Source organism: Trichomycterus rosablanca, chromosome 4 (genome assembly GCF_030014385.1).
Source record: "Trichomycterus rosablanca isolate fTriRos1 chromosome 4, fTriRos1.hap1, whole genome shotgun sequence".
Taxonomy (NCBI): Eukaryota; Metazoa; Chordata; class Actinopteri; order Siluriformes; family Trichomycteridae; genus Trichomycterus; species Trichomycterus rosablanca.
The window spans coordinates 40,441,271-40,460,612 of NC_085991.1; positions in this window are offsets into that span (position 1 = coordinate 40,441,271).

Below are 19,342 nucleotides of genomic sequence, written 5' to 3' on the forward strand. Positions count from 1 at the left end.
CAGCCTAGACCCAGGGGAATGCTGAATGTAGTGTATTCTTGAGGTTCCTTTGTCAGTGGAGCCTGCCAGTAACCTTCGCCTAAGTCAAGGGTTGTTATAAACCAAGCAGGCCCAAGATGTTCCAGTAGGTCAGCAGTTCTTAACCTTTTTTCCCTCTTGGATTCACCTTAGTTAAAAAAAATTCTTGAACCCTCTTGACCCTCTTTGGTTATAATATTATTAGGGATGCACCGATATGGGAATTTTGGGCCGATGCCGATATCCGATATTATACACGTACTTATCTACAGATGCCGATGCCGATATACACATTTATAACTTACAGAGAGATCAGACACCCCCGATTTACATTATAAACAAATGTACCATTTATTTGCATAACTTTTTAGCTTTCAACCAACTGTATGCAAACAATAAAATAAAAGGTGTCTCCTGAGAAAATTATTAGGCACATTTAGTAAGCTAACTGGTTCTACACAGGTCACCACTTTTAAATAAAATCGATCTATTCAAACTAATAATATATAAAAAACATTTTAAAAAGTGATCTTATATCAAAGGATTTTAAATTAACAACTTAAATAAAATAATATCTACTCAAATCTACTCGAGTGTTTAAAATGGCCAACTATCCTTCGGCCAATCGCAATGACATCCGAGATACTGCGCTGAGAGAACACACCGTCGTTCACAGCGAGCTGTAACATGTGGGCCATACACGGCAAACTCGGAACCCCGCATTCCACCATAGCTATCGCAATGTTACGTGCATTGTCGCGCAGTACAACATGAATGTTCTCCTTAGAAATCTTCCATGTTTCAAACATTCTTTCAAATGCCACAGATAGTGCAGAGCTTGTGTGTGAACCGGAGCATTCTTGGGCGTGCAAAACTGCCTTCTGTAATTCAAAACTGTTGTCTACCCACTGCGCGGTTAAACTCAGAATACTCACTGGACTCACATCAGATGTCCAGATGTCCGTGGTAAGGCTAATGGAGGACACATTATCGTCAATGAGCTTGTGAATGTGAGTCGCTACCAAGTTGTGTAGCTCCGGTAGGGCTACGTCGGAAAAGTAACGACGGCTAGGTATGGTGTAACGTGGCTCAAGATGCTCGAGCAGCCGGCGAAATCCAATATCCTCCACAACAGAGAACGGCTGATCATCGAGAGCGATGAATTCCATCACCTTTGCTGTAATAGCTGTAGCTTTTGGGCTGTTTTTGTCAAATTTCTTAAATTTCTGTAGCTGCAGATTTTGCTGGCGTGCGCGGTGCTGTGTGAGTCTCCTCTTTCACCGTGAGGAACTCTGTATATTTGTCAGGATGGTGTGCCTTCAGATGTATAATTAAATTTGTGGTGTTGAAATTTCTTACTTTGCTCCCTCCACGCAAGACGTTAGTTGAGCAAGTGTTGCAAACTGCATGCTTTATGTCATGCTCGCTCACTTTGGAAAAACTTCCATACCACAGACATTTTTGCTGCACTGCTGTAGCGCGGCCTGCGTCACCCCGTCTTCTTCCGGCAAATAATAAATGCGTCGGCAAATATCGGTTTGAAACATCGGCCAAATATAAGCATCGGCCCGATGCCGATTGTTCTTAAAAAATATATTATCGGCAGATACAGATAGAATTCCGATATCATCGTGCATCCCTAAATATTATCCTCAGACTTAGGGAAAGGTATACTTGCTCAAGGGTTTACATCTCCTGAGCTAGTGGCTTCCTCACATTAATCTGCTTTAGTGGGATCATTCATAGTCTTCATCCATTGACCTTTGCACTTTTGAGGTGGGCAAATATTTGTGATTTCTCAAAAATCTAAAGTTCAAAGCAGATTTGACATCACAAGAGATCTGCTATATCCTAATAGCCTATTAATATTCCTGTCCCATCATGTGTGATTATTTTTTACTCTTCTCAATCAAATGCAACAGGACTACCCCCTTTCGATGACCCTTGGTGGGCCATGCACCCCCCCCCCCCCCCCCCCCCCCCCCCGTTTGAGAAACATTGCAGTAAGTCATGAATTTGAACCACATGGTAAACAAGCCCAGAAAAATCAATGCAGACCTGCAAGGACCCATCAGGATTGGGGACATTTGCTTTGGGGCTGCACAATTTACTCTGAGAGGGCTCAATGATTCCTAGATTCAAAATAGTGTGGGTTGCTGCTTTAAGAGGTACGACCAATCTTTCTGGTACTCAATAGGATTGTTATCTTTAAGATGGATGGTATGCAGTGCCATGGTTGTGCATCCAGGTCTAGAATGGAAAACGGAAGGATAACTGTGGAATACAAGGGCCAAACTGATCTGTTGGTGAAGGGTCCTGATGGTTATATATAAAAACATTATTTTAATGGTGTAGCAGTTTGTGTAGGCAAGGTTCTTTCCTGGATCTGTGCAAAAAGTTCATGAAGACATGATTTGATTAGTTTGGTGTAAAGGAACTCCAGTAGTGTGCATAGATACCTGACCATGACCCACATAACACAATAAAATTAGAATTCAATTGTGAGCTAGGCCTCCTTGTCCAACATCAGTGTCTGGCCTCACAAATGCTGTTGTCTGAATGGACACAAATTTTCACAAACATCATTTTTTATATGTGGTAATGAGTGTTGTCTGTTTAGTATGATTAATAGATATGTTTGTGACTCCCTGTGCTGGGTCAGTCCTGACCTTGGTAAAGTGGTGCAGGACTGGACTGCACCTCGGGCAGTTGGGGAAACAGGCCACTGTGTAACCTTTCCTCATTATTTTGAGGTTACAAAGACTACTGAAGGACACACAAACACAAATACTGTACATATCCATGCAGTTTTTTTAAGCTCTTTTTAGCTTATGTGTACTGGAATGATACTGGTCTAAGTCCCACCAATGTCAGGTAGAACTGTAACTGGACACAGTTATAAGTTTAGAACATCTTTAGATAAATGTTTGCCTGGTGTTGAGAATATAAATAAAAACAACTGTAAATTCCAACAATAAATGCTTTGATAGGGCATGTACAGCCTTGCCAAACATGTTCTTAGATAGTTTGGGCTAACTTTTAAACTCTAGAGCAACATATCAACCATATTAAAAACACATAACAATTCTTCCCACTAAACAAGTAGTCTCAACAACTGACCAAAGCCATGCAATGGATGGTCACCCTATCCAGGGTATTCCTGCCTTGTGCCCAGTGTTACAGGTGAAAACCAGACCCACTACAACTCAGACTAGTATAAAGCCTTTGTCATTGTACTTGGTTTTTGTCATTGGATTTGTATTTGGTTACATATGATGGACTGAAGAGCTGAAACATTACAACCACTTAAAATGTACATGGCAATGCTAATTTTATAATAATTTATCAGGGGTATATTAAATGTTGGGCTGCTGGTAGTTACTTGTAGTGAACATATTAAATGCAGCAGATAAGAGCAGGTATACCTGACCTGAGTGATTTTTGATTAGGGCCAAATAATTATTCCAGACTACAGACTAAGGTTATCTCCAAAGCATCAATAGGACAGTTGACCACAGACCATTGTTTATGGAGGGACTTCCCACAAACTGACATCAGGTTGTTGGGCAGCCAAAACTCATTGATGCTAGAGGACATGAGTGCTATGACATCTGGTACAGACCAACAGAAGAACTACTGTGGCTTAATTTCATGATAATTTTATTAAAAGTTAAGGTGTGAATGTGTCACAAAGCTTAGTGCATAAAACCCTTTTATGTGAGGAGATGTAGTATAGTTGTAGACCAGTGATAGTGTCTATCCTCTCCACTCTCAAAATTGCCAGTAATGGGCACACAGGCATTGGAACTAGACATTAAAGAAATGGAAATGTATTGATTTGTCAATATTTGTCGTTCTCTTCATTTGATTCCTGTAGCTGCCCACATTCAGTTTAAAACACTGATGCTCACCTACTAGCTAAATATGGACCAGCTCTAATCTACCTTGGAGAACCCTGCTCTGTACCACGCAACCTTTGAGGCACAAGTTTCGCTCGTCTTGATTCTACACTCAGAACTCAAGGAAGACAAGCATCAAAGCTCTTAAGTACTAGCACCCAAGTGGTGGAAAAAACTTCCATCGTCTGTTCAAACATCTGATTCTTTTTCTGTCTTCAAAAGACGATTAAAGACCGCCCTTTTTACTAAGCACTGAGGCTGACCAATAACATGCACTTACCTAAAAATAATAAATAAACTTCTTTATTTTAAACCGGGTTTAAGCAGATTTGTGTTCTTGGACTGTTGACTGACTAGAGTAGGGAAATGTTTACTGTAGAAGCACTTCTGTAAGTCACTCTGGATAAGAACATCTGCTAAATGTTGAGAATGTAAATACTGAGAACCACATCTTCCTTGGCTGTGTATTTGTACAGTATTAATGACTTATATAGGAGTACAGATCAATTTTGGCTGTGTTCTCATAATTTATGAATGCTGGTGTTTTCCTTCTCCAGGTCACTGTTCTTTTCTTTTTACTCCTTCAACAATTCCACATAATTTCGTCCATCATTCATCCCTGTCCCCCAGTTCCCCTTCTCTCTTATATTGCCTCCCCACCCTTTCCTCCTGCTCTGCTGCCTGCTTCCATTTATCTTCATTAGTAATGCATGGGCATTAATAGATTCTTGGGCAGAAGTAAAGAAGGTTTTCAGTGCTGTATCGCATTCCGTGTTGTTTACCATGTAAACGGGTTTCCCCGCAGTCATAACCTTCTGTAACTGTTGTATCGTCCTTCACACTGGCTTGTTCAACCCCACACCGAATACACACAGTTTCCAGCTTTACTCCGCTTTATTACGTCTGAGCCATGCTTGTGTTTGGCTGGACTGATAATTCATATTTTTTTCATTATATTACTGTGCTTTAGCATGCACCCCATCCCCTTCCAACCCTCTTCCAAATTTTAGTGTGTGCTGTGTGTTTACGTACTTGAAATGGAAAAACACACATCCAATCTTAGTCAAAATGCCAGAGCAGCAAAGCATGGGTTGCCAGGTCAGAGATCATGTGATGTCAAATAAGATAAAAACAGAGTGTGGTGATTGTGACGGTGTGATGATGCTGCTCATTTTAAGCTTCAAATGTAATTAAGGCTTATTGATCGCAGGGATTGCCTCGGCTCTCCCAGGACTAGGATGCACTGCAGTACTGCTGCCTTCTGTTATTTTTTTTCCCTCCTTGTAGTTTTATCTGTGTGATTACTCCTCTCAGATATGTGACAGTGCTGGATCATATTCTAGACTTGAACCCTTTCCTAAAGACCCCTGGTCTTTAGTAGTCAGATGGTTATATCACACCAAGCTGGATTTGTTTGTTCATATGTCTGGTCAACTTGTGGCTAAAGCCTTGTCTTATTTAATGTCACTGGGACTGGAGCATCTCAAAGTTGTGTTAATAATATGTATTTTCAAGCCCTATTCATTACAGTACTCTACTGTACGCTACCATACAAAAATCTAGATGCAGCTTTTGCATTAAATGACTTGAGATTTGTCTGATCAGGTGATGCAAGGGTACCATAGTGGTCAAACAGTGTAAAATCCAGCATTTCTCCACAGGCCGATACTAAATCAGCAGCATTTTCTTTACTGTATTTAATATACACTGATCATCCATAACATTAAAACCACCTCCTTGTTTCTACACTCACTGTCCATTTTATCAGCTCCACTTACCATATAGAAGCACTTTGTAGTTCTACAATTACTGACTGTAGTCTATCTGTTTCTCTGCATGCTTTTTTAGCCTGCTTTCACCCTGTTCTTCAATAGTCATGACTCTTACAGGACCACTACAGAGCAGGTATTATTTAGGTGGTGGATCATTCTCAGCACTGCAGTGACACTGACATTGTGGTGGTGTGTTTGTGTGTGTTGTGCTGGTATGAGTGGGTCAGACACAGCGGCGCTGCTGGAGTTTTTAAATACAGTGTCCACTCACTGTTCACTCTATTAGACACTCCTACCTAGTTGGTCCACCTTGTAGATATAAAGTCAGAGACGATCGCTCATCTGTTGCTGCTGTTTGAGTTGGTCATCATTTAGACCTTCATAAGTGGTCATAGGACACTGCCCATGGGGCGCTGTTGGCTGAATGTTTTTGGTTGGTGGACTATTCTCAGTCCAGCAGTGACAGTGAGGTGTTTAAAAACTCCAGCAGCACTGCTGTGTCTGATCCATTCATACCAGCACAACACTCACTAACACGCCACCATCATGTCAGTGTCACTGCAGTGCTGAGAATGATCCACCACCTAAATAATATGAAAGAGGGTTAACAAAGCATGCAGAGAAACAGATGGACTACAGTCAGTAATTGTAGAACTACAAAGTGATTCTATATGGTAAGTGGAGCTGATAAAATGGACAGTGAGTGTAGAAACAAGGAGGTGGTTTTAATGTTATGGCTGATCAGTGTACATCACCAATATTCAGATATGCTCAGATGTTTCCCCAATATATTGATGTAATAATGATAACTAAACATCTTTCTTTCATTAGCTTTGTGTTATGTTGGGATCCATCGGTGTTCCCATCAGTTGTTGATATTGCAGAAAGGTTTTTGAATGGCAGAACCCACACCTCCCACCCCGCCCACACCAGTACATTTGGTCCTTCATGGCTACAGCATTAATATTGGATATGAATAAATTAAGAGAAAAAGAGAAACTACATGCACAGTTTACATCTCTTTCTGTAGCAGACTATACATTTAAGCTGTGTCATTTAGATTTGTGCTGTGTGTATGTGGTGTGGTAAAAGTTCTGGCCTGTGGGATTTTAAGCATTATTACTCACCAGAGAAATAAGAGGGAAATGCTGAGACTGCAGTGAGGAGTCACCCTCTGCCTTCTGTTGGTCCTGATGCTGGGGAAAGACATCCTGGCACCCCTCCCACACATATTCTCTCTCTTTCGCTCACAGACACACACAGATATATTTCCCGCTTCTTACTTTACTACAGTATTGAAAAATCTGACTTTTTTTGTCTGATCAGTCGTTTTCTGATGCTCTCTTGCTCACACCCTCTCTGCTATTAATTACATTACATTTTTAATTACTTTTTCTGTGTCAGGAGAGAATTACAGTCTCTGGCAGAAATTGGTCATGCTGATGAATCTTTGATGTGCAGTAGTTGCAGAACAAAGAGAGAAGGAGGAGGAAAAGAGAATGTAGAAGCAGTACAGGAAGTGACCTAATGTAAAGTGTGCTTGAGGAATAAGAAATGTGCTCCATGATTAGTTCCCACATGGTGTTTGTGTGTGTATGTATGTGTGTAGTTTTAATATAATATAATAAGCTCTGTCCTTTCAAATATCAGCACTAGCTCATCTTGCATTATCATATTGAAGCTACTTGATAACCTCCAACATACCCTGAAACTTGCATTAAACACAATAAACTTATACACCGATCAGCCATAACATTAAAACCACCTCCTTGTTTTTACACACACTGTCCATTTTATCAGCTCCACTTACCATATAGAAGCACTTTGTAGTTCTACAATGACTGACTAGTCCATCTATTTCTCTACATGCTTTGTTAGCCCCCTTTCATGCTGTTCTTCAATGGTCAGGACTCTCCCAGGACCACTACAGAGTAGGTATTATTTGGGTGGTGGATTATTCTCAGCACTGCAGTGACACTGACATGATGGTGGTGTGTTAGTGTGTGTTGTGCTGGTATCAGTGGATAAGACACAGCAATGCTGATGGAGTTTTTAAACACCTCACTGTCACTGCTGGACTGAGAATAGTCCACCAACCAAAAATATTCAGCCAACAGCGCCCCATGGGCAGCGTCCTGTGACCACTGATTAAGGTCTAGAAGATGACCAACTCAAACAGCAGCAATAGATGAGCGATCATCTCTGACTTTACATCTACAAGGTGGACCAACTAGATAGGAGTGTCTAATAGAGTGGACAGTGAGTGGACACGGTTATTAAAAAACTCCATCAGCGCTGCTGTTTCTGATCCACTCATACCAGCACAACACACACTAACACACCACCACCATGTCAGTGTCACTGCAGTGCTGAGAATGATCCACCACCTAAATAATACCTGCTCTGTGGTGGTCCGGTGGGGGTCCTGACCATTGAAGAACAGAGTGAAAGCAGGCTAAAAAGTATGTAGAGAAACAGATGGACTACAGTCAGTAATTGTAGAACTACAAAGTGCTTCTATATGGTAAGTGGAGCTGATACAATGGACAGTGTGTGTAGAATCAAGGAGGTGGTTTTAATGTTATGGCTGACCAGTGTAAATATTACGAACTTAAAGTACAGAGCATTCACTTCTTGTGTCGTAAAGCAACCAAGGTTGTACACATCAACACACATCTAGATCTGCGTCTAGATCAAGACTGTACATTTAAGATGACAGTTTTGGTTTGTTTATCCTGTTTTATTATTGAAAAAGTTGTTATATAAGGGTGCTTTTACCAGCCACTATATTAAGAACACCAGTACACCTGCTCATTTATGGAATTACCCAAGTAGCCAGTCAGTATCAGTACCATACTGATATAGGTTAAGAGCTTTTTAAACATCATACTAAGGAGAAAATGTAATCCATGACGTGTTTGTTGGTGCCACACAGTTGTTGCTGGCTGATTTGAATATCTCAGGATCTGCTCATCTTGAGCTTTTAATGCACAAGGGTTTACCCAGAATTACACAAATACCTTCACCAAAGAGCAGTTCTGTGGGCTGAAATGTCTTGTTGCAGGATAAAATGAATGGCCAGACTAATTCAGGCTGACAAGACAATGAGCTATATTAACTTAAATAAGCACTTTACTACTTTACTACTGTATTGAGCATCTCAGAATGAACATGTTGAACTTTGAAGCACATGGGCTACAACAGGAAAAAACTAGTAAGAGTATTGGGTTGCATATTTGTCAGCCAAGAACAGAAATCGAAGCTAAAGAGGGCATCTGAAGACATTGCCTGTCTAATAAACTCAATTCTTTTCAACATGCAAATGGTTTGGTCAGAATATAACATATAAAGTGTTATTTTATTGATCAAAAATCCCTTGTATCAATAGTTCATGTTCGTTCATATGTAATTGTAGTGTAATGGTGGTTTAAATGTTTTAAACACCTGGTGGAATCAATAACCACAAACCAGTAAGGCTTTTCTAAAAGACTACATATTAGTATGGAGTACCTAAAAAGTGGCTAGTGAGTGTATATATAAGGACAAGGGTAGATTATATTTTTCCACTTCTACCCCTTGTGATTAGAAAGTAAAGCAGATTAGTGCTGCAGTACCACAGTGGTCATTAATACCACAGGAGATGGAGTACATTAAGAAAATAAGTATCATGTGCTCCTCAGGGGTGTGTAGGTGTGACATAAAACAAGCTGTGTAAACAAATCTGCCTTTTTCAATATTCTAAAAATAACTTTTATTGGTTTGTAGGATATAAATACGTTCAGTAAGTTTGTAAGATCCACTAGAGGAATACTAGTGTTTTACCTTGATCATAATAAACTTTTATCATAAGATTTAGCATTTAAGAAGCTTTAAGAGCGACACGGTGGCTCAGTGGGTATAGCACTGTCGTCTCACAGCAAGAAGGTCCTGGGTTTGATCCCCAGGTGGAGCGGTCTGGGTCCTTTCTGTGTGGAGTTTGCATGTTTTCCCTGTGTCTGCGTCAGTTTCCTCCCACAGTCCAAAGATACAAAATTGTCCATGATTGCGTAACCAGTAATTACCTGTCCTGTCATGAATGTAACCAAAGTGTGTAAATCATGATGCTAAAATCCTAATAAATATATAAATAAAGAAGCTTTAATGTAGCTATATTATTACACAGTAGCTATATTTGTAGATAGCATGGCAAATAATATTTTACAGTAACTATTTAACACCACCAGAACAAAATTGTTCAATACAAACCACTACAAGGAAATCTGCAACCCTGTCTCCCCCACCCCCCAAAATGCTTAAATTCCTTAAAAAAAACAGTAGGACTTAAAATCAATTAAATAAAAGCAATAGGATGCCATATAGGATATAAACAATCAATGAAACTCTACAACTCTACACCCTCACAGTCACTCGTGTATCTTCAGGAATTCCTATAAAGAAACAAATCCCCCCCACTAGTATTTTTGTTTATGCATTTTCTCCCGACTTTTTAGTGCATCCAGTTGCCCGATTGCATCATGCTTCCTCTCCACTAATGCTGATCCCCGCTCTGATTAAGAAGAACAAAGCTAACCCACGCCCCCTCCGACACGTAGGCATCAGCCGTATGCAGCTTTTCACCTGCACTAGGCGAGTGCTAATGTGGATCAGCCCTGTGTACGGAGAGACACACCCTGATCAACGCATTCCTTCCCTGCCCCTGTATGAGGAGACCCTATTCGGCTTCTTACTACCCCACCCCTATATGAACAACAGGCCAATCGTTGTTCATGTGGCCGCTCAGCCCAGCCGGATGGCAGAGCTGAGAGTCGATACGATGTATTTGAGATCCCAGCTTTGGTGTGCTAGCGGTTTTTTTATTTTTTATTTTTAAAGATGGAACCTATTATTTATCCATGATAATAGCCATAACAGCTGACATGGTGTTAATAGTTAAACAAACAAATAAACAGTAACTATTTATATGAGATACATAGATACAGGTACAGAGACTGACAGTGGCCATTCAAATGAATAATTTTAGTTCTTTCTGAAAAGCGGCCTGACCTAGGCAGTTACTGTGACTTTATATTGTTTCCATTCCTTTGAGTTCTAGGGTACAGTATGTTCAGTGCCTTTGAGATCTGTGCTCCTTTATAATTAGATTCCTGACATAATTTAAATGCTGTACTGTAACATGGCAGCTGCTGAAAGAGTTTGGCGGTGAGCCATATTAAGATTCATGTCCTTATGTGTTGACATTTTTGAAGAACAACTGTGACTAAACAGTCACTTTCAATAAGAGGATAATCACAAGTAAATAAGGTGGCCAAAATAACAGAAACCAAGTAACTAATGAAAGACACAAAAGCATCAGCAGCTCACAAGAGAGAAAGTGGATAAAACAGGGATAGTGCAAAACTGAGAACTGAATGTCACAGTATTACAAGTTGTTCTGGCTGTCTGTGACAACAGGGAAAGAGAGGAAATACTCATAACCAGCCAGGACCAGCAATGCATGAGTGACACTTCAACCCCAATAACTGGCACATCCAGCGCATAACAGGGGTTTACGGACAAGATTTGCTCCTAAATACCTCCTTTGGGGCAATTCACTCTCTCAGGGTGGTTCCTTCATGAGGTCCCAAAAATGCCATGACATGGAGTGAGTTATAAGCACCATAAATGTACTTGCATTACATGCTAGCAGAAAACTAGACCAGAGCAAATCCGGCATCGCTGTTCCTGAATATCGCAGGTTTACCAGATGGATGATTTGGCAAATCTGTAAAACAGAAGCTGTGATATATAGGGTGCGTCTGAAAACCTAGTGAGCTCACTACATAGACAGCATTTTACTTCATCGTACATGCGCTCTCAAGAAGAAGGCTGTTCGATTTCTTAGATACCTTAAAATGCTAGATAAGATAAGATAAGAAGACTTTATTGTCATTGCATGGCAATGACAATAAACGACAACATGGCAATGATGAAGTACATGACTCCCAATGTGGCTCACTGCTAAACTCCTTCAGCACCTGAGCCACGTTACTACTTCATTTTTTTTCTATTTTATTTCTGCATTTTCTCCCTTTTTCTCCCAATTTAGTGTAGTCAATTTGTGTTCCGCTGCTGAGGGATCCCTGATTGCAATCGAGGAGGGTATATTGCTGCTCACGCCCCCTCTGACCCACGCTCAGCCCTTTGCGGAACCCTTTTTCACCTTTTCACTCTGCACAGGTGCTTCTCTATCTGCCAATCATGGTCTTTACACAGCGTTTGAAGACCCCACCCACATAGTCCGGTCATCCCGCACTAGCAGAACCGTGTCTGCTGCAGGCACTGCCGATTTATGCCCGCTAGATGGAGCTCAGCTGACCGGTGGCAACGCCGAGTTTCAAACCAAGGAGTTCAGAATCTTGGCGCTGGTGTGCTAGCGGAATATCCCGCTGCGCCACCTGGTCGCCTTCTTTACTACTCAATTTTGACTTATTTTGTGGACAATGTCTACCATACTGATAGACCTTTTAAAGAAATAGACTTTTGATAGACTTAAAAGCTTATTACAGTTAGTTTCAAATAACATTAGGCATAAGTTAAGTTTTAACTAAAATAAACAAGCAAGTTGTTGTAAGGGCTTGTGTTTTTAATAGGACATGCTGCAAATTGTTTTAGGGATAAGCCTACTTTGCTTCATGTCATCCTTAATTAACGTCGGGTAGGAAATATTTGCTGAACACATCTAATTTTGCTAAATTGTTTGCAGAGAGTAAAGTAAACAAGGTTACATCATGTAGAAGTAGCTGTTTAGATTAAACTCTAGCAAACCAAACAGTTCAGTCTTTCCTTTATATTTTAATAAGAAGATTACACCAGATTGCAACATCCTCTGGAGGAGTTCTGCTTCTGATCTGTACATTTGTGTAATTCTATCCATCAGCCCTCCAAGAGCTCATCTGCTTACCTTCACTTAGGCTGGTAAATGAATGGAGAAGTGTTTATGATGGAAACAGAACATTTCAGCAAAGGAATATGAAGAGGCAGGTTGATAAAATGATACTGACATGCCGTGTAGCTGAGTTGACAAACAGAAGTTGCACGCTGCGGAAGCTTTTAACTGCATCAAGCAGTTTTCCCCTGCGCATTTAATCTCCATCTAAACCACGAGTCCAGCTGCTTTGTGCATATGCTAGGTGTGAATGACCTGCATTCTGGAATTAAACTTCTCATAAAAAAAACAACACATCACTATTAATGCTATTTCTGTGCATATACACCGATCAGCCATAACATTAAAACCACCTCCTTGTTTCTACACTCGCTGTCCATTTTATCAGCTCCACTTACCATATAGAAGCACTTTGTAGTTCTACAATTACTGACTGTAGTCCATCTGTTTCTCTACATACTTTAGCCTGCTTTCACCCTGTTCTTTAATGATCAGGACCACCACAGAGCAGGTATTATTTGGGTGGTGGGTCATTCTCAGCACTGCAGTGATACTGTCATGGTGGTGTGTTAGTGTGTGTTGTGCTGGCATGATTTTTTTAAACACCTCACTGTCAATGCTGGACTGAGAATAGTCCACCAACCAAAAATATATACAGCCAACAGCATTCCATGGGCAGCGTCCTGTAACCACTGATGAAAGTCTAGAAGATGACCAACTCAAACAGCAGCAATAGATGAGTGATCGTCTCTGACTTTACATCTACAAGGTGGACCAACTAGGTAGGAGTGTCTAATAGAGTGGACCAGCCCCGGTTCTGGACTGCTTTGCTTGGGGGGGCAGTAAAACCTAATGAGGGGGCATGTTGATAGTCATGTTTTTGAATATTCTGGAATAACGTGACTAAGTCGATGACTTTTTAGAATCCTCTTTACTTAGGCAGCTGCTTATGTAGGCAGTGGACAGCAAGGCAGCTCACTAAGTTTGGGACCCATAGTCAGACTCTCTCCTGGAGCAAATTAACACTAATGAGGTGCACCTCAAAATACGCCCCTTTAATTAAATTGCCATTACTAATAGAACAACTCTATTTCTTGAAAGGCTTTAATACAAATTTAAGTCAAAGCTGACAAATGTACCTACACACAGACTGAGAATATTCAAACGTGGAAATAGGAATGAGTGAGAATATTTATATTATTGGGAAATTAAAATATAAAGAAAACAAAAGAATACTAATTCTGTAAAAAAAAAGTGTTTACCAGTATACCTGCCTCTCGCTCACACTAACAGAACATATACTGCCGAACTGAACTGTTTGGGGCAGTCTGCCGATTTTTATATGACTCAAAGAGCCAATCAGGAATAAGCAAGAAAATATCTTCACACTGTAAAACAAAATGCATTTTTGTGATTGGTTCAGAGATAATTTTAAAAATAGCCGTTGCTTGCATTGTGCTTGGGGGGGCAAAGACACAATTTGGGGGGGCAATGCCCCCCTCAGCCCCCCCCCCCCTAGCGCCGGCCCTGGAGTGGACAGTGAGTGGACACAGTATTTGAAAACTCCAGCAGTGCTGCTGTGTCTGATCCACTCATACCAGCACAACACACACTAACACACCACCACCATGTCATTGTCACTGCAGTGCTGAGAATGATCCACCACCTAAATAATACCTGCTTTGTACTGGTCCTGGGAGAGTCCTGACCATTGAAGAACAGCATGAAAGGGGGTTAACAAAGCATGCAGAGAAACAGATGGACTACAGTCAGTAATTGTAGAACTACAAAGTGCTTCTGTATGGTAAGTGGAGCTGATAAAATGGACAGTGAGTGTAGAAACAAGGAGGTGGTCGTATTGTTATGGCTGATCAGTGTATATTAGTCTGGTGTATTTGTATTTTTTTTACATGTTTTGCCACCTAAACGCCCACCTAAAGGTTACTCATGGGTACCTAGTACATTTTGTATTTCACTCTAAGACCAAATGACCAAATTTAAATTTGATTATTACAATAAATTACGATTTATTAAAATCATAAAAATAAAATTAAAGGATTTTGGATCCTTTCAATTCTCGTCATATGTATGTAAAGTATGACATCTTAAAGGCTTGGCAAGTTTCAAACAGTTTGAATATTTTCTTACCTGGCATTAACAAGTTTGATTTATTATACTAGTGTGGTATATATCTTTCCTGTACTGTTCATATGTGGTGAATGTGGAGGCTATCAAATTTTGATGGACATTATTAGTACGTTTCCATAAATTCAGGAATATTACAGATCATAATACTGATATACAAAGCATTCACTATAATTTTAGGCCTTGCAGTCAGCACAGAATCGCACAACAAAGTAGCCTAACAATAATAATTTAATATAATAAAACCATATTTTAACATTTAAATATGTATTAGACCTCTACAGATATTTCTAGCAAGGGTGCATGTCTTTCCGGGACAGAAATCTTCTTTAACAAGATACGAGGGTTTTTCAAAAAGGGTTCGTCACTTTTTTTTTTTTTTTAACTCTATTAAGAATTTCAAAAACAAATGACATCACTTTTCTACAGTCACCTTTTGATGAAATTTGTCTAGTGCATACCTGTCAAGTCTCCCGTTTTGGCCGGGAAACTACCGTATTTTACCCCTCTTTCCCGCCGTCTTCCCGTATTAGTATTTTCCCGTAAATTTCCCGTATTATTTTATTGTGGTATCTTCAATCATCACATCCAAATATAATATATTTAAGTGTCTTTATTATTAACCAACAAATCTCAGATAAGCAATAAAGTCATGTGCAAACTCTCAGAACGGTAACTTTCTTCTGACCCTCCTTTAACCGCACCACAACAATAACTAAAGGTAACAGGTGCCTCCCACAGGTTCAGCTCCCCATTACAGGTAAGTATTTTTATGTTTCCTTTACACAATACTACAATTATAATTTAAAAAAACATTCCTGTGCCTCTCCAAACTGAAATGTCACTAACCTCGCGAGAACTGCCACCCAGGCTGCTGCAAGTGGCAGTTCTCACGAGGTCAGTGCGGACAGCGGGAACAAACCTGGAACAGGGAGAGATGGATGGATGCAAGGAGAGAGAGGGCATTCCTGCCAAAAAAGTAAAGATTGCATGTAAATATCTAAATGGGACATCGAATTTACCTTTCTAAAGAGGAGCAGGATGGGGCAGAGTTATGCATTCTGTAAGGTTTGTATCTGTGTTTTCATTTAGGCTGTATTATAAGAATTACATATGTAGGAATGTCCACAGCATTTCAGTGTCAACAAAGGTAGGCCTATCAGATTCTGATCATCTAATTGTACATAGTTTGTAAGTGGTTCACAGGTGATTATTTTAGATTTCTTGTAAACCTGTCTTAAAATGTAAGGGATACTGAACCTCGGTTGGGCTGGTGGGACGGCTCGAAGCGCGCGGCGGAAAATTTCCCTTATTTTTAAATCCAAAACTTGACAGGTATGGTCTAGTGTCGTACCAACTTTATAATGCCATCAGCGTAAAATGTTTTTGATGGGGCCACTCAGGTGGCACAGCAGTAAAACCACACCAGAGCTGACATTTTGAACTTGTTGGTTTGAAACTCCGGTACAGGAATCTTCTTTAACAAGATACGAGGGTTCTTCAAAAAGTTTCTGCAGTTTTTTAAAACTCTGTTTATTAAGAATTTCAAACAAATGACATCACTTTTCTACATAGTCATTTTTTGAATTCATGATCATGAAGACAAAGTTTTATTACAAGAAGATTAAACTTGATTTAATTAACATATCTATGCTATACTAGTGCTGAATTCATTCATACACTACTTTTTTTATGGTACATCTAAGTGCACTTTGAATTGTGTAATCACACGCTGTGCAGCTCCCAGCAAGTCACGAGGAGAACAATGTGGTAAAAATAAATATAATGCTTTTGTAATGCTTTTTTTGCCTTAAGTGTGAGGTTGAAGCAGAATACTCTGTAGCATTCAATGAAATCTTTGTACATTTAAGAATACGCATTAAATAATTCAAGGACTTGGCTGGTCTTAAGTTTAAACAGGAGCACTGTGGGCACAGCCTGCACCTGACTTTAGTGCTCTTAATAGCCAGCTTTTGCAATGACTTTCCCCAGGTAATGTTTGGGTACATGCAGTAAGCACACTTAGTTTCTTTGTGTTTTAAAATCAATACATCTGCAGAAAATAAATAATAGTGAAAGACGTTACAGTAAAAGAAGCTACAATTGACTTGCCTAATTGCACTAATGAGGTAATGTTGACTGACACAAATGTTTGCTCAGTAAGGATTTATTTTGGCAAACACACAGGATGTATGACGAGCATGAGGACGGCACGGTGGCTAAGTGGGTAGCACTGTCGCCTCACAGCAAGAAGGTCCTGGGTTTGATTACCAGGTGGAGCGGTCTAGCTCCGTTTCCTCCCACAGTTTAAAGACATGCAAGTGAGGTGAATTGGAGACACTAGATTGTCCATGACTGTGTTCGATATATCCTTGTGAAATGAAAAATCTTGTGTAATGAGTAACTACTGTTTGTATCATGAATGCAACCAAAGTGTAAAACATGACATTAAAATCCTAATAAACAAGCACTTGGCTGGCCTTAAGTTAAAACAGGGGCAGGCTTTAGAGAAACTGTGGGTACAGGCTGCACCTGATTTTAGTGCTCTTAAAAGCCAGATTTTGCAATATCTATCCCCAGGTAAAATCTGGGTACATTCAGTGTTTTAAAACCAGTACATTTGTTTCAATAAAAGAAGCTACAATCAGCTTGTCGGGCGGCACGGTGGCTCAGTGGGTAGCACTGTCACCTCGCAGCAAGAAGGTCCTGGGTTTGCTTCCCAGGTGGAGTGGTCCAGGTCCTTTCTATGTGGAGTTTGCATGTTCTCCCCGTGTCTGTGTGAATTTCCTCCAGGAGCTCCGGTTTCCTCCCACAGTCCAAAGACTCGCACGTGAGGTGAATTGGAGATACAAAATTGTACAAGTTGACATTAAACTTGTGAACTGATGAACCTTGTGTAATGAGGAACTACTGTTTTTGTCATGACTGTAACCAAATGGTGTGAAACATGCTGTTAAAGTCCTAATAAATAAATAATAATAATAATAAATAACTTACCATTTTTTTTTATCTGCTGCCAGACCAGCCATGGCTACAACCATTCTATAAGCAATTTTAGAATGACGATAGGTGCAGGCATTGTGGTTTAAAAGTGGGCACTAACACCTTAAGGACACAATATAACAGCCTAATATTAAGTAGCTTGACAAACTAGAATACTAGTTTTAATTATGTATTTATTCAAGTCTAAACATTAACTGTTTGCATAAATAAGTTATTTAACATCAAATAGCTACTGATAATGATGTTAGCTAGGCTTGTAGGCTAAACCACGAGCATCAGCGCAAACCACTACTTTGCTCAGTACTTGGCTTGATATTCATTTGTGTAAAATAACAGTCCAATCCACTCTGAAAGCATCCACATGTATCTGTGTTTAGCTGTATTTTCCTCCTGTTTCACTTTTAAACTTGTGTTATAGCTCGGTGTGCTGAGAATTTGTGAGAATCAGCTTCTCCAAAAGAGTCTAAAGCGCTTATCGTGGAAAAAAAAAAAACTTAACTTGGTTTATTGTACTGTACTAAAAGAACGACATTAAACTTTTCCTAATTATTACTGCTCATAAGTTCTCCCCACTAATTTAATGCCTCGGGTGTTTTAATACAATAGTCACTTTAAGCTTTGTTCATGTTAAGCATTGTTCATACGGACTGAGCCGCTTTTACTACGTCATATCAAACAGTTAGTCTCATTGGAGGCACTTTGAACTTTGACCCAGTTTGCCCCTGACCTTTTCAATCAGGTGAACTTTGAGCGCAGTGGCAAGTGCATAAATTGTGAGTGTGTGCAGCTTAGGGAAGCACTGCGGCAAGATAAGCAGCACTGCCTCACTCTAGCAAGAAATGGCACAGTTGGCGCAAAAACGGTTTTGCCACCTCTCATGTGAATGCGCCTTAAGTGTTTTAACACATGATTGATTTCTTTGTTACTCTGCTAAGATAGTTAGCTCATTGCTGGTCAAAGTTGGTTAATTACATTTATGGCATTTAGCAGACGCTTTTACCCAAAGCGACTTACAGTACTGTGACAGTATACAATCTGAGCAATTCAGGGTTAAGGGCCTTGCTCAAGGGCCCAACAGTGGCAACATGGCAGTGGTGGGGCTTGACCACTAGGCTACAGCCTAGTATTCTGTTAAATACTAGAGCACTTATGCAGGAAAGCCAGCTATAACATTGTGGTAAACTGAAAGGCGAATAACATAAAGCAGAAGCATGTACAAGCACAGCAAAAACTGGTTACCGCTGATACCACCAGCTGATTTTTTTTATCCAGCATTAACACACTAAATGGCAAAAATTGCTTTTTTATGTAAATTCCATTAATATTATTGGCATGCCAGCTCAGCTTGTTCAGCTTCAGGGCCTGGCTTATCTTTTTTGAAATTTAAGCATGCTCAAAAGAAACACTATCTGTGTTTTATTGTCCTGGCTTCTCTGTGGTAGAATTAGCTTTTCTCCAGAAAAAAATTCCTCCTATTCGGCTCACTTTATTTGTATTGTTTTTATAAACATTTTATACTGTTGGCATTTATTTCTCATGCTCTTAATTTCTCTTTAATTTATAAATGACATTTTAGTAAC